Source organism: Gopherus evgoodei, chromosome 16, assembly GCF_007399415.2.
Source record: "Gopherus evgoodei ecotype Sinaloan lineage chromosome 16, rGopEvg1_v1.p, whole genome shotgun sequence".
NCBI lineage: Eukaryota > Metazoa > Chordata > Testudines > Testudinidae > Gopherus > Gopherus evgoodei.
In genome coordinates this window covers 26,264,537-26,281,300 of record NC_044337.1, presented here as the reverse complement: position 1 = coordinate 26,281,300, position 16,764 = coordinate 26,264,537, and the positions used below count along the sequence as shown (strand labels likewise).

The following is a 16,764-nucleotide window of genomic DNA, read 5'->3' as shown; positions in this document are numbered from 1 at the left end:
GACTATATCTGGGAAGTTAAGGTCTCCCATGATCACACAATTCCCATTAGTATTTACTTCATTAAAAACATTAAAGAAGTCTCTATCCATTCCAAATCAGATCCCGATGGTCTATTGCACATCTCAAGCATTATCCCGGGGAGGCTCTAGTAGCTTTCTTCCCCGATGTGATTTTTGCCCAGACGGACGCTGTCTTATCCATTCCATCACTTCTTACCTCTTTACAGTTTACCTCATCGATATACAATGCTACTCCACCACCTTTGCCTTTATTTCTGTTTTTCCTAAGCAGCACATACCCTTCAACACTTGTACTCCAGTCATGACAACTATTCCACCATGTTTCTGTTATCTCTATAATATCTGTTTCCACTTCCTGCACCAGTAACTCTAGTTCCTCCATTTTTTTACCTAGCCTCCTTGCACTGGTGCATGAACGTCTCAATTTTTGCTGTTTGGCTTCGTTCACATTCTTTACCCGATTAGACACAGACATTCTACCACCAATATCCCCTTTTAGACTGGTATCTACACTACCCTTCCTCCTTATGTCCATACTTCTACCCACGTCTGTATCTTTTCTTACGTTGTTTTCTTCCCTCTCCATGTTAAAATCGGGCATGGAGATTACCTGGACATCTCCCAACCATCTCCCCCAATTTTCTAGTTTAAAGTTCTCTTAATCAGTTGTGCCAGCCTACATTCTAGAAGTCTATTTCCCTCCCTACTCAGGTGAAGTCCATCCCGAGAGAACAGTCCTCTGTCCAAGAATGCTTCCCAGTGGCCATACATCCCAAAGCCCTCCTTATAGCACCACTGCCTAAGCCATCTGTTGATCGTCATAATCTTGTCACACCTTCGTTGCCCTTCTCTAGGAACAGGCAGAATCCCACTGAAGATCACCTGAGCCTCAATTTCCTTACGCATCTTCCCCAGCCTGGCATAGTCTCCCTTCATATGTCCCAGTGAGAATCTAGCTGTATCATTTGTTCCCACATGAAGGACAATCAGTGGATTCTTTCCCACTCCTGTTAGGATCTTCTTCAGCCTCAGGTCCACGTCCCGTATCTTACCACCCAGCAGAACAGCACACCCTTCTGTTCTCTGGATCAGCTCTGTCTATTCTTCTCAGTAAGGAATCCCCAATCATGTAGACTTGCCTTTTCCTGGTGATGGTGCGATTCTCCAGTCTATCCTCTATTTTCTCTGGCTGCAAGTCCTCTCGATTCCTATTCTCCCTTGCAATCTTCTGCAATCCATCCCGTATCCTCCTGGGGTTCATATTTGGTATTAATATCTCCATGTACGAACTGGAATTGCTACCCTGTGGAAAATGTTACCATTCCAAATTGGAACGAAAAGGCAGAAATGTGAAATTTTCCACAGAAAAGAAATTTTTGAAAAATTCCATTTCAAAAGAGAAAGTGATTTTTTAAAAACATTTCCAGCTATGCCCTTGCTCCTCAGTGGGGCAGCCAAGCACTCAGGCAGTAGGCCAATACACCCGCTAGGCAGCCATGGAGGTTGAGAACCAGGCAGCCCATCTGTCCACCCGCCTGCCAGGTGGTCAGCAAGGGAGTTGGACATTAGGGATCCAAGCAGGAAATTAGATAGGTGAGTCTGCTCAGTTTCCATCAGAAGTTTTGATGGAATTGACATGTTCCTGTTGAATGGGTCAATTCCATCAAGTGAGCATTTTCTGATGGAAATCTGTTCTGTCAGAATTTTTTCAACTAACTGTAGTCCCCTGTGCCCATGGTTACTATTTGAATGCACTTTGGTGATCCTTCAGACCCCAAAATGTGGCTCCTTTTGATATGGGGAATCTGTCAATGTTTTTAAGTGAAATTGCACAGTAATAAAGTACAATGACAACGGCTGAAATGTAAGGTGCTTTCTGTAACATCCTCTTGCAAGGAACAGAAGGCCACATCTGTTGAAGGAGTAAGAATGAGTTCCTGAAACAATTACTGCATTACCAGCAAATCATACTTTTTAGTGAGTTGACCATTAGGCTAAAGGGCCTATTGTCAAGTGAACCAAACCCTTAGCAAGCTTTCAGAATAAATTTGCAATAATAATGTTAAGCTGTAAAAAGCGACAGAGTCCTGTGGCACCTTATAGACTAACAGACGTATTGGAGCATAAGCTTTCGTGGGTGAATACCCACTTCGTCAGACACAATGTTAAGTCATGTAACCTTTATTAAGAGTGGAAAATTTAGTTTAGTGAGAGAGGAAAGTTTAGTTGCTTAATGTTTAGCATGAAATCCTATTTATCAGAACAAGCATTCTAACTGCATTAGTTTGGAAAGTCTGAATATTACGGTATGTGCTTGCAAATTTGCAAATGTATCAGACAAAAGGGGGTAAACATAATTGTCACGTGTGAAAAAAATGAAGCTACGGATTGTCAGCAAACTATAAAAAATAGTTTGTTTGAGTTACTGCTTGAACCAGACAAGACTGGGATCAGCAGTAAACCTTAGTTTCATAAGGATCAAGTATTGTTATGTGCTATGGTTAGCCTTGTTATGTGCTATTCTTAAATAATAAACTCAACTCTATTAATAAAAGGACATCAAGCTTGACTACTCCTGTCTTACTATTTATTATTACTGGGTAAGACCAGCCCTCTAATCAACTTTATATATAAAAGGTAACAAGTGTGCTCTTTTCAACACAGGATGCATTAGTTTTCAATAAATAAGGAAATTTCATAATTATCACTAAAACTGTTAATTAAATTAAAGGGTAGTTACTTAATGAACAGAAATGCATCTTTTCTATTAAATTCAAAACTTATCTCCTATTTTCCCTTTGATAAATCTAATTTAAAGTATTCTAATATGGATTTCCTTAATTCCCGCAAGCAGATGAGAGATCTTGTAACAATCTGTCTCAAAAATTAACTAACAACATAGAAACAACTTACATATGTATGACCTTTTAAAATGGCCTGCTCAGACAGCTAGGATACTAAATAGTGAAAAGAAGTAAAGAAATAGCCCAGTTTGCTAATTGTTGATTTTTAATTGAGATTAAGTCAGCACTGATAGCATTTTTAAAAATTAGTTTCACTTTTAATTTGTAATATTTCTGTGAAGTCTTTTAGCATTGTACAGATGCACCTTAAAACTTTTATTAATAACCCAACTGAAGTCTATTTTAAAATATAATTTATAGCAGTGGCTCCCAAAGTGAGGTCCCCCAGGCTCTTAGGGACCCATCAGGGGTTATGCATGGGTCTGTCCGGTGAGCAAGGCCTGAATGTGCTAGAATGACATTCTGGCACTTTTGACACATGGAGGACGCCATTTTGTCCTCAAAATGGTGTCCTCTGCACACCTTGATCTATCACATACACTGTGTGCGATGTTACGCTGGCAGGCACGTTCTCACACTGGCAGGGGCATTCTGGTAGTGCCAGAAATGAAAGGGATCTGGGATAATTAGGCAGATGCCAAAGGGGCTTTTGGCAGAAAAAAGTTTGTGAACCACTGATCCATAGCAAATGACCATGAGTACACACTACACATAGAAAACAATGGCAGATTTTGTAGCATGTAATCTTCAATTGGGAAGAAATCTTTAATAATGAATAGTGAACATGTAAGAAATGTGGGAAACCAAGCAGCACTATTTGCAGGTGAACAGGTAAAAAAAAAAATTGGGATTCGGCTAAACAGTATTAGATAACTGGAGAGCTTGCCTGAGTTTGGACAATTTGATTTCTGTCTTCACCTGGAAATGTCATGGCAAACTGAAGGTATGGGGTGAGGAAGGTGGTAGAACTAGAAGCGTTCAGACACCCCTCATTACTTTGATCAAGATAGTCTTTTTAGTTATTATTTATGTCTGTCCATAGTAGTACAAATTCTCTTTTTTTTGCCTACACACTGAGCTGAAGAGAAATAATTTAGAGGTTGGCTAAGTAAAAACCCAGAAATAATCAAGGGGCTGCTGTGCAAATTGCCCAAGTTAAAAGATACTTCAATATTTGTATTGTGAAAAGTGCACTAAAAAGGAAAGACGTTTAGTTCCCCTACAAGACAGTTTGCAGTTGAATCCTGCATAGACAGATATTCTAACATCTTGTCTGAATAAAAATAAATAAATAGATCATGCTTCTTAAACACACAGTAGACTCCAGAATGTGTCTCTGAACTCAGGAATCACAGCTTTGAATTTTATAGATAAATAACTCATTTTTAGATTAATATTAGCAGTTAATCAGTAATGCCAAAAATCTAAGGAGTCTAATTTCTACCTGTTTTTAAGTACTATGAACAAATGGTTCACAATAATTCAGACAACTTTACTAACATTTACCAATACCATAAAATGCTACAGAAAAATGTAGCTAAAATAAACACATTACATAATCCCAAGAGTACAAGCCTGGCCTTTCCCAAACAAAACCCTTTACAAAGTATTGATATCTTCATAAGGAACTGGAAGTTTTTCAGCTCAGCTGCCCAGAGGAAATTGTTGCTAATGTGTCCTGCCAAAGCCCAGGGAGGCAGCCTCCTGCACGCCAGATTACTTTGGTCTGCTGAGAGCTGTGACATCACTTTATTAAAGTTTGGTTTCAGTCAGACCTCTGCTGTTTGTGGTTAGGGGGAGGCCCTGAACGTGTCTATTGCTGGTGGATCCCTTGTACTTGTGGGAGGGGAAAAAAGGCTTATCCAACCAGAACTTGTCTACTTGCTGCATGCTCAATAGGTTTTTTTTTTAACTCCAGCGTGTAAATCCACCACAAAGGAGCTGAAGTTCAAATAAGGCTGCTTTAGTCTTACATGAAATGATAGATTCAAAACTTCGGAATTGAAATGCCTCAGTTCTCTTCTTTCATCAAAAGAAAGTTTCTACTGCAGCCTATTGTTCCTCCATGCCTATAGCATGAGGATGTGCATCTTAGATTCAGCAACTGAGCTGTCTTTTTTTCAATCAAGGAAAAGCATTTAAACAATAAGAAAAACAAGATTATCAGAGCCTTAGAGTATTAACTTTTCTAATTATAGTATCAAATGTATAAAACTATTCAGTGGCAGAGACTAGTTAGCTTTCACTGCAGACACACTTCTGATACAGAGATGTCAGTTCCCATGGATAAGCTGTTCAGTTAATCTTTGATAAAAAGCACGTTAAAGACTGAAGAAAGAAGCCAAAGGCAAAGGAAACACGGTAAGAATGTTACAGTACAGCTGGTTTACATTTAAAATATACAGATGTTTTCACATGTATGAAATAATTTCCAGTGCACAGAGACTGAGTTACAAAGCCAGTATTTTAGTAGCAGCTTTGTGAGAGTTACTACAATCTCTCTGATGTAAATTTAGTTATGAACCGTGTAATGCTTATTAAATAAGCAAACAAATAAAACTATTACAAAAAGTACTCTTGCATCCATAAAATATGTAACTAAAGTTGAATTTTGTAAATTCGTACTCTAAAACAAAAATATGTTTGGTAAAAATGATTTAGTGATATTTTACAGTGTCAGAGAATCAAATACTTCTTGCTGAGCAATTAATCTTCATGTTCTTTAAAAGTTATTTTCTTCTTACTTTATTCTGTACATAGTTGGAGGTTTTGTGCCTTCGTCTCATACTGACTGTATATGTGTGCACAGAATTGTATGCTTTTCAGCAAAACTTTTTCATGACAAAAAGCTCTACATTTCTTTCATGTCTGCTTTTTGAAAGAGCTATTGTATTAAAAACCAGGAAGCCTGCCTTCAATCTCTTCTACATTAAATCAGATTAACCAGATATGAAAGTTCCTGTAAATCCCTACAGGTTTTATAAAATATCCTGCTGTTTAGAAATTTATGTGAACCCTTTACTTTAAAAACAAATAAGTATTTAGATGCATCTTTTAAAAAGCACAGCATTCGTCAGCTTTACTGGTTAAATATAATCTTTTGAACAAGCAAAATAAAAGCAAATATTATTGAAATTTTGTGTTACAGGGCTACCGCATACTAACAACACACTGAAAGACTAAGCACTAGCTGTTTATACTTTTTTCAAGAGTGATTGGGTTATGTGAAAATAAAGTGAGGCCACTGTTAAGGGAAGTAACAGCAAATGCAGTGCTTGCTTTCAGTAACTACATTCCAAATCCATGATAGCTAGCTTTACTTAAGCACAAAGAACAACCCACTAAATGGATTCTGCCTGCTAAATTCTTGATGATCCAGAAAGAAAAGCTGTACTTCTTGCAATTAAAAGAGCTACTTTCTTTTGCTGGAAACTGTACAAAAGAAAGACAGAAGGCACAGGAGATGTAATCCTTTGACATTTCTTACAGCAATTGGTACCATTTCAAAACAAAAGTTCTCTAAGAACTAATTAGGATTCCCTCACTCTGCTGTATTTCATTAGTCCATCCATTTACTCAACCAAAAAAAGTTGTTCAGAGTTTTAAGAATGAAACAGTGTTTTGGGACTGGGTATTACCCACAATTTGAACTAAGCAGAACAAGCTGAATATAAAGAGTATTGCAATGAATCTGTCTGAAGTAGTCCATTTAATTTCAGCCAGTAGTTTAGTGTTCCACTTCTGGGAATCCAGTAACTAATGGCAAAGAATTCAAAATACCCTTACCCACCGGCAATTCCTGAAATCAGAGTTAAATAAATTTTCGGCTTTTAAGCACATCACCTTTTCTATATCTAAAGTAAATGCTGTACCTGTCATTTTTTCCCTTGGACTCTATTGGTTTACTTTAAACTTTAAGTAAAAATGTAGAGCTAGTCCCTGAATTGCCAAACATACATACTGTTGTACAGTATTTGCACTGTAAGTTTCAATTTCCTGTTACAAAACAAGTAAACCAACCCAGAAAAAATTCTAGTAAAATTTTTTCTTTAACACATAGCAATCTGTTTCTTGTTTGTGGAGAAAGGAAAGTACATTAGTTTACTTGACAAAAAAAATACAAATCAATTAATGTCTTTCCACTCTTGGAAACCACAGAAAAATCTTTCTAGCTCTGACTGAGCTAAAAGATAAGAGTTTGTTAACACAATGCCCATAATTCTATAATAGAATGACAGGAAAATGGGGCATATAAAGTGTATGTTTTTTTAAAGGATTTTGACAGAAGGAGTGGGGACTAAGGAAGAAAAAGACAGCTTCAGAAAATTCTCATCATACTAGTGTTGGGAAATCCAGATCAAATTACTGACTGGTGTTTTGAAAATGCCTGCTAGTTGCCAGTTCTCCTACAATCACTGACTACCAAATGACTACAGAAGTAGGAATTAAGACGATTTTTCTTAAGTAAATATTTTCTTCAAAAATATTTTAAATTTCTATTTGCCTTTTAATTCAAATTAATGTACAGAATCTATCACAATCTGGTGTATGAATACATGTACACATTCATATTTGTTTTAAATGGTCACTTATTTTTTCAGGAAACTACCATATGATCCAACAGTAGACCTTTCATGAATTTGACTTCATTTGTAGTGGAAGTTGCACAAAGGGCTTCACAATACAGTTTTTTAACACTGGAATCATCCTAGGAAAACAGTTCACCCAAATCTAACAATTATCAGTAACTCTACTACAATAAATGTAAACTACACAAAATTATTGGTTCAACAGCTGACTAGGATTTAGTTCCAGATTTCTTTAATATGTGCTAAAAAACTAATCCATTGGTATCTATCTGGTGTTACATTTATTTTTCTTTTGAAGCAAAAAGCTATAGAGATGCAGTTCCAGAATGTTGACAGCACATCTCATTCAGTCCCATTAGTAAATTATATGCACTCAACTAAGAGATGAAGCAAAAAATACCTTTGCATTTCAGGCCAGAGAACCACATTTAAGGATGGGCTCTTGCCTTCTCCCCGCCCCCCCCTTGATTAAATTTAATTTGTAAGTTAGTAGAACAAAGACATGACATTTATTTAATAAAGCCAGTTATGCAAATGTAGTGTGCGGCATAGGAAATAAAAGCAAAGTGACTGAACAATGAAAATTTGCAGCTGTCTTGTTAATGCGATAATGTACTACGTTTAGCAAAACAAAATAAGGGCCCAACCACTTATATTAGAAATCCTACCTTATTCCATCTGACAGATCAGTGCTCTTGTTCACATTCAAAGAGTTTCTCACTTTGGGAAGATCTCCCTTTTCTACTGAGGATTACCAGTACTCCAACCTGAAGTGTATCTGAAAACCTGCCCTGCTCAATTCCCTAATCCCAACTTGCATAGGTGCTGAAACTCAGGGTGATGCGGCATCCCCTGGCTTGAAGTAGCTTCCATCTTATACAGGGTTTACTTTACAGTTTGGTTCAATGGCTCTCAGCATCCTCACTGTACAATTGTTCTAGCACCACTGCCAACTTGCAAGCAAATTTTTTAATATTATAATCTTTCGTTGAGAACAATTGCTGGAACCTCAGTTTCTGGAATTTCAGTTCCCAGCTCCTGACATCACATAGTTAATTAGTGAAGCTCTAATAAATTAGGCTGTCTCTGCTGTACAATTACAGCACTGCAAATCGTCACTAAAAGTCACTGGAAATCTCATGTAAAATTTTGCCTTAAACATGGAAAATTGTCTCTGAAAAGCAGCCTCACATGGTGGATACAGTAACATGTATCACTTACACATAAACTGGGTTTATGCAGTTCAGTGCATGAGGCTTTCATACCAACTGTCCTCTAGCTTAACAACAATACACAATATATAGGAGAACGAGAGTAGCAGAAAGTAAGTCAACTAGTCCTAGCTCCTGAAATTATTTAAGATTCCCTTTTCAAAAGAGTATCACATACAAGTGAAGACAGGGTATGAACTGTGTCTTTTGATATGAAATCTACAGCTGACTAATTTCATGCAGTATTGCCTTAGAGTTTTCCAGACAATTATGTCTGTTGATATTATTTCGCTTTGGTATTTCTCCAGAGTTTTGTAGCATAAATGCTATTTTGTTTTGACTCTCAAAATGTTTCCCAACTACCATGCACTTAAAATAATTAGCAATTCTTACTCCCAATAAAAAGCATAATGGAAGTCAAAGTTTAGCCACAATTCATCTTTCCTATGGTCTAAGCTGTTTTCCAAGATGATGAAATTTAAACTGTGGTAGGGTTACAGATGCCATAAAAATGTCTCAAGAAATACCAATTCCCCATCTCATAGTGGAGACTTTTTGTTGCAGAAATTCTTTAGGATTACAGACATTAGACATACAGTAACAATAATAAATCTTGCCTTATATAACATCTTTCTTCTTGAAAATGCATTACAAATATTAACTAATTAATGCTACCAGCTAAGAAGTGGTCAATTTACACAGTGCAGTCTGCAGTATTTTGGGTTTATTTGGTGGAGTTTTCTTAGAATCTGAATGATGCTTTACAGAACACACAATGTGAGTTGCTAGAAGTCACATTTTTCAGCTAATGGAGTTTCAAACCCTCATATTCATGTGCACAAATAAAAAATCTTTCAAATGTAATAACCATTAGAAAATCTAAAAGAGGTAATCTAATATAACCATATGTATGTATTTTTCATAAAAATGAGGAATTAACTTTTGTATAGTCCTACAGTTATTCATAAAACATAAATTTTTAGCCTTATTCTTGTGAGGTTATGACAATACATGAAGTGAAATACCTATTTAGTTTCAGATGGTAAAATACTCAAGTCTTGTGGAAATCTCATTTGTGAGTTTTAAACACATTTATAATAATCAACAATATTTTGATTAAGCAAGAACATTCCTAAAGACTTCAAATGCCTTGCAGTGCAATATGGAAAAGCAATTCCAAAAGTTGCTTTTTCTTAACTTAGTGACTAACAAAGCCAAAGAAAATAATTATTTGCTTTTCCTTTTCAGGGACTGGAAAAATACCGAATATCTTTTTCTGAAAGTTTATTTTCCCTTCACTCTGATGATAGGAATGTCCTCTAATTATGTCTCGAGGGAAACAAAATATTGACAGAGCAAATATACACCAATCAGGACACAGATTGCAGTTCAAATAATAGAGAGGGGTGAATCCTGGATAAACGTGCTCACAAACATATTTATCAAATCCTATTCATGATTCAAGCCAACCACATTTATGTCTTTTTTGTGGTTTTTCATGACCACTCAGAGTTGGTTTATGGGAGTACATATGTTTGCAGAGGAGCTTTTATCTGTGTAAGTGTGGATATTCGGTATGACCTAGTGTGTTTGTGAGCATTTACGGGAATTCACAGCAAAACTGTTGGTACACCCACATTTATGTAAACTGGCTTGTGTGTTTTTGGTTTGAGGAGTTTAGGAGACAAGGAGAGACTCGGAAAACATTTTAAAGTCACTGGCTTTCTCAAGCAAAATAATTGCACTTTGAGGAGCCTGGGGAGAGAGAAGGGAAGATAATGTGTGAAGAGAGATGTTCGAGAAGCACAAGAGTCTCTAGCTTGGAGACACTTTGTTTTTATAACGGGGCTAGATTACAGGCAGCATTTGTAGGGTGGCCAGATATTGAAGTGGGAGTTTCATATCTGGTTACAAACATGGTCCTGCTCAAATAAGTACTGGCCACTGTGACAGAGAACAGCTACTGATAGACAGGAGGGTGCCAATAGGGAGAAATAAGGGGTCACCCGAGAGCAGCATCCCTGTTAAGGAGAAATAGAGGCAACGGCTATAGGAATTATTTAGTATAAATGTGACAAAAGGAAACTGAATGCAAAGTCTGCAAGAGACCCAACAGATGTGACATATCTTTCTCTCTCTGTGAGGAACGAAACTGGACACCATTAAATTAGGCTCGAATAAAGACTGGGAGTGGATGAGTGATTACACAAACTAAAAACTATTTCCCCATGTTAATTTTCCCCTACTGTTACTCACACCTTCTTGACAACTGTTTGAAATGAGCCATCCTGATTATCACTACAAAAGTTTTTTTTTCTCTTGCTGATAATAGCCCACCTTAATCAATTAGTCTCATTAGAGTTGGTATGGCAACACCCATTTTTTCATGTTCTCTATATGTATATATATTATATAATCTTCCTACTGTATTTTCCATTGCATGCATCTGATGAAGTGAGTTTTAGCCCACGAAAGCTTATGCTCAAATAAATTTGTTAATCTCTAAGGTACCAAAAGTACTCCTGTTCTTTTTGCGGATACAGACTAACACGGCTACCACTCTAAAAACTGGGAGCCTTCTAAATAAACAAATATAATGCTATCTTGTACAAAAGAGGACAGAAAACTATTTAATGTGGCTTAAACTTCTCTAGGTCTGTGTATATGATTTATTTTGCTCCACTTTCCCCCCTAAGTACACCATCCTCTCCTTGAGGGATTCAATGAGCAAACAATTTGTACAGACAGGCATGTTGTTTATAAAATTCAGGTCATCCAATCAGAGAACAGAAACAATGTCATGTGACTTAGGTGATCACTTGCACAAAAGTACCCAACACCCAGTAATCAGTGTTCATTCTGCCGATAAGCCATTTTTAATAATTTGTTCATATACATTTTTCATTGAACAAGGACAAATATCAATATAGAAAAAGTAATGTTTTTTTCAAGAACAGATTGCAAACAGAAAAAAGTGATAATCTTGTTAAACAACATCCAGCTTTGCTGAATAGCAGCTACAATACAGGAACATGAATTGGACTCTGGAGCAAGGAGAACATTTCAACAGGGACTTCTTGTTTGTGTTAATATTTGTATATCGAACGGAATAATCAACACACAATGCACATATTGCATCACATTCTCCTATAAAGAAGCAATTTATTAAACTAAGTTAAAAGCAAAGACATGGGTGTGACTGTTCTCAAGGTAGCCAGGACTGAGAGTCACCTTGTTATCCCCCTGCCTCTAGCGAGAAGGAGTCTGGCCTGTGATAGCTGGGTTTTAGCTCCTTAATACTACCAACCTATCAGCCACTAAACCACTCTCCTCCGCATTATGCAGTCTTTGCCTGGTAGGTCCCCTTGAAACATTCCCCTGTGATATTCAGCCCTTGACACTGGCTACTGAGAAATTCCTGATCCTTTGCTCCCAAAAGAACAGTGTACCCCAGTGCTACCTTAATCAGTGTTCCTGCATAGTGCACAGAACTTATGATTATTTATAATAAAACAAAAGGAGATTTATTTAAGAAAGAATAGAGGTTCCACTCAAAATGAGAGTGTGTGATGGAAACAAGTGGTTACAACTAGGGCTGTCAAGCGATTAAAAAAATTAATTGCAATTAATAATTGCACTGTTAAACAATAATAGAATACGATTTAAATACTTTTATATGTTTTCTAAATTTTCAAATATATTGATTTCAATTACAACACAGAATACAAAATGTACAGTGCTCACTTCATATATTTTTTATTACAAATATTTGCACTGTAAAAACAGAAAAATAGTATTTTTCTGTTCGCCTAATACAAGTTTATTATCATGGAAGTGGAACTTACAAATGTAGAATTATGTGCAAAAAATAACTGTATTCAAAAATAAAACAATGTAAAACTTTAGAGCCAAATGTAAACAAACTTGTTTGTCTGAGAGATAGGCTAAACGATAAATATAACTAAATGGATTTATAGGCTCTAAAGTTTTACATTATTTTATTTTTGAATTTTTTTTTGCACATAATTCTACATCTGTAAGTTCCACTTCCATGATAAACAGATTACATTACAGTAGTTGTATGAGGTGAACTGAAAAATACTATTTGTTTTTCATTTTTACAGTGCAGATATCTCTAATAAATAATATAAAGTGAGCAGCGTACACTTTGGATTTGGTGTTGTAACTGAAATTAATATAAGAACATAAGAATGGCCCTACTAGGTCAGACCAACGGTTTGTCTAGCCCAGTACCCTGTCTTTCGATACTGGCCAATGCCAGATGCCCCAGAGGGAATGAACAGAGCAGGGAATCAAGTGATCCATCCCATCGCTCATTCCAGCTTCTGGCAAACAGAGGCTAGGGACACCATTCCTGTCCATCCAGGCTAATAGCCATTGATGGCTCCTTTCCTCCATGAATTTATCTAGTTTTTTGAGCCCTGTCATGGTCTTGGCTTTCACAACATCCTCTGGCAAGGAGTTCCACAGGTGACTGTGCATTGTGTGAAGAAATACTTCCTTTTATTTGTTTTAAACCCGATGCCTATTAATTTCATTTGGTGACCCCTAGTCGTTGTGTTATGAGAAGCAGTAAACAACACTTCCTTATCTACTTTCTCTACACCAGTCATGATTTTATAGACCTCAATCATATCTCCCCTTAGCCGTCTCTTTTCCAAGCTGAAAAGTCCCAGTCTTTTTAATCTCTCCTCATACGGAAGCTGTTCCATACCCCTAATCATTTTTTATGCCCTTTTCTGAACCTTTTCCAATTCCAATATATCTTTTCTGAGATGGGGCAACCACATCTGCACACTGTATTCAAGATGTGGGTGTACCATGGATTTATATAAAGGCAATATGATCTGTCTTATCTATCCCTTAATGACGCCCAGCATTCTGTTTGCTTTTTTGACTGCCACTGTACACTGAGTGGATGTTTTCAGCGAACTATCCACAATGACTCCAAGATCGCTTTATTGAGTGGTAACAGCTAGTTTAGACCCCATCCATTTATGTGTATAATTGGGATTATGTTTTCCAATGTGCATTACTTTGCATTTATCAATATTTAATTTCATCTACCATTTTGTTGCCCAGTCATCCATGTAGAAAAACATCCAAAATATTTAATAAATTTCTATTGGTATTCTATTGTTTAATAGTGTGATTAAAACTGTGATTAATTGTGATTATTTTAATTGTGAATACTTTTTTGAGTTAATCACGTGAGTTAACTGTGATTAATCGACAGCCCTAGTTACAACACAAAACAAAATTATAAAATGTAAACTAGTGACTACACTTCATAATTACCTTTCCTGCTTAATAAAGTAGGTTCCCAATCCCCGCGCAAAATTCAGTCTGTTGCAGAGCTTGCTGGTTTCCCACAAACCAGGATCCAATCTTTCATGAAACAAATGCTGGTTATGAAAGTTAAAGCTATCTGGGGTAATTTTAATTTATGTTCTTTATTTTTCCAGAGTTTTCAAATGACTCTGCTTTAAAGAATACATGGAACATGTTTGTAACAGCCAGTTCCTTGCACTTTTGGATATGCTGAACCCCAAATTTGTATCTGACAAATTCTCAAGATTCTTGCCAAACTCCATAAGGCACAATCCCTTTCTATTTACAAAATGAAAATGAATTTCATTCCAGTTATACTAAAATTTGAGACACATAGGGCATAAACAATTTTCAAAAAGATCCACAAAAATCATTGCTGATACAGTTTTCTTGTATCATTTACTGAAACATACTAACAAAGCCTCACTACAATTCTCTTTGTAATCAAGTAACATAATACTATCAATGACTTTCAATTATATTTTTACTCAGAGCATGTGAATATCTATAAAAATGATCTACACAGGCACATTCATTATTAGCCTGATGCTCTGTAAAAATTTTATGTTAAAGAGAGTCGCCATTTAATTTCATTTTACTACAGTATTCCCTGCTTAGAATGGCAAGACCTTGCTATACAAACGTACAGACTCTATTCTCTCATCCGCTTTCCTCATAACAAGGCCACAAAAGCAAACAGCAGTGCAGTAAGGTTTTTCGCCATCTTCTTGCCCTCCCCTTCAGGCTAATATGTTCTTAGGGAGGTGTATCTACACTGGAAATTTTTCAACCACTTTATTACAGCTGATCAAGAATCAGTGCAAGTTCCACTAGTGGAACTCCCAGGGTGGAGGGACAGGCATATACAGAGCACAGGCCTTCTTACTATCACGTTATCTAAATATGCTCTGAGCAAATCTAGCTGTCACAGTGGCAAAAGTTCCAGTTTCCATAGATTGTGAGCTCCTCAGAGTAGGGACTGACCTTCCTGAACATTTGGAAAGCATGTGACAGGCATTACTATAAATATAAAAAAGCTGTTAACAGAACATTAAGGTTGCAAAGTCAAAAACGCAATAATTAGGAAATGCTAGAATTAAGGTTGCCCATGACCACTAATTTTGCTCAATTTGAGCCATCTAGAGCCTGAGTTTTCATAGTGTTTAGCATTTTATAGCACTTGGATATGTTTAACGCACAGCTCCCATTGGCTTCAGTTGCAGCTTTGAGTGTTCAGCCCCAGAGTCTCAAGTTGGGTACCCAGAAAATGGGGAACACACAATTAGTGGCCACAAATTAAAATGTGTATGTTATCTGTTGAGCATCACACAGAAAGTCTATGGCAGAAGCAGGGATAGAATCCAATTCTCTTGGGCAGCCCTCAACTAACTTAACCACAAGACTATCCTCTTTTCTTCCTTCCTCATTCACTAAACACCTTCCAACTTCTGCAACAAACGAGGAAGGGTCCTAGAGACTTTAGTAAAGCTTTTGACACTGTCTCACATGACCTTCTCATAAACAAACTAGGGAAATGCAACCCAGATGGAGCTACTATAAGGTGGGTGCAAAACTGGTTGGAAACCATTCTCTGAGTTATCAGTGGTTCACCATCATGCTGGAACGGCATAATGAGTGGGGTTTCGCAGGGATCGGTTCTAGGTCCACTTCTGTTCGATATCTTCATCGATGATTTAGATAATGGCAGAGAGAGTACACTTATAAAAAGTTTGCGGATGATACCAAGCTGGGAGGGGCTGCAAGTGCTCTGGAGAATAGAATTATAATTCAAAATGATCTGGATAAACTGGAGAAATGGTAAAAGCATCCGACGAACTGGGTATTCACCCACGAAAGCTCATGCTCCAATATGTCTGTTAGTCTATAAAGTGCTACAGGACTCTTTGCTGCTTTTACAGATCCAGACTAACACAGTTACCCCTCTGATACTGGAGAAATGGTATGAAATAAATAGGATGAAACTCAATAAGGACAAATGCAAAGTACTCCATTTAGGAAGGAAGAATCGGTTGCACACGTACAAAATGGGAAATGACTACCTAGGAAGGAGTACTGCGGAAAGGGATCTGGGGGTCATAGTGGACCACAAGCTAAATACGGGTCAACAGTGTAACAATGTTGCAAAAAAAGCAAACATCATCCTGGGATGTATTAGTAGGAGTGTTGTAAGCAAGACAAGAGAAGTAATTCTTCCGCTCTATTCCACGCTGATTAGGCCTCAACCGGAGTATTGTGTCCCGTTCTGGGCGCCACATTTCAGGAAGGACGTGGACAAATTAGAGAGAAACTCCAGAGAAGAGCAACAACGATTAAAGGTCTAGAAAACATGACCTGTGAGGGAAGACTGAAAACATTGGGTTTGTTTAATCTGGAAAAGAGAAGACAGAGGGGACAACAGTTTTCAAGTATATAAAAGGTTGTTACAAGGAGGAGGGAGAAAAATTGCTCTCCTTAATCTCTGAGGATAGAACAACAAGCAATGGGCTTAAATTGCAGCAAGGAAAGTTTAGGTTGGACATTAGGAAAAACTTCCTGTCAGGGTGGTTATACACTGGAATAAATTGCCTAGGGAAGTTGTGAAATCTCCATCATTGAAGACTTTTAAGAGCAGGTTAGACAAACAACTGTCAGGAATGGTCTAGATCAGTGCTCTTCACTATTTTTGAAGTTTGGGCCACTTTGGCAAAAAAACTTCAATGTGAGAGCCACATGGGGTTGGGCCGAGAGGTTCGGAGTGTGGGAGATGACCCAGGGTAGGGGTGCAGA

General features: G+C 37.2%; 2 protein-coding genes across 4 annotated transcripts in view; one reads left to right on the top strand and one right to left on the bottom strand.

Annotated features, from left to right (window-relative positions):
* RALGPS1 (Ral GEF with PH domain and SH3 binding motif 1) overlaps window positions 1-16,764 on the bottom strand; it is a 355,807-nt gene that overhangs the window by 160,544 nt on the left and 178,499 nt on the right. The window lies entirely within an intron of this gene.
* Window positions 4,694-16,764, top strand: part of ANGPTL2 (angiopoietin like 2) — a 40,683-nt gene continuing 28,612 nt past the window's right edge. Inside the window, exon 1 of the mRNA XM_030535189.1 lies at window positions 4,694-5,186. The gene's annotated coding sequence lies outside the window, so the exon portion shown is untranslated. The remainder of the gene's footprint in view (window positions 5,187-16,764) is intronic.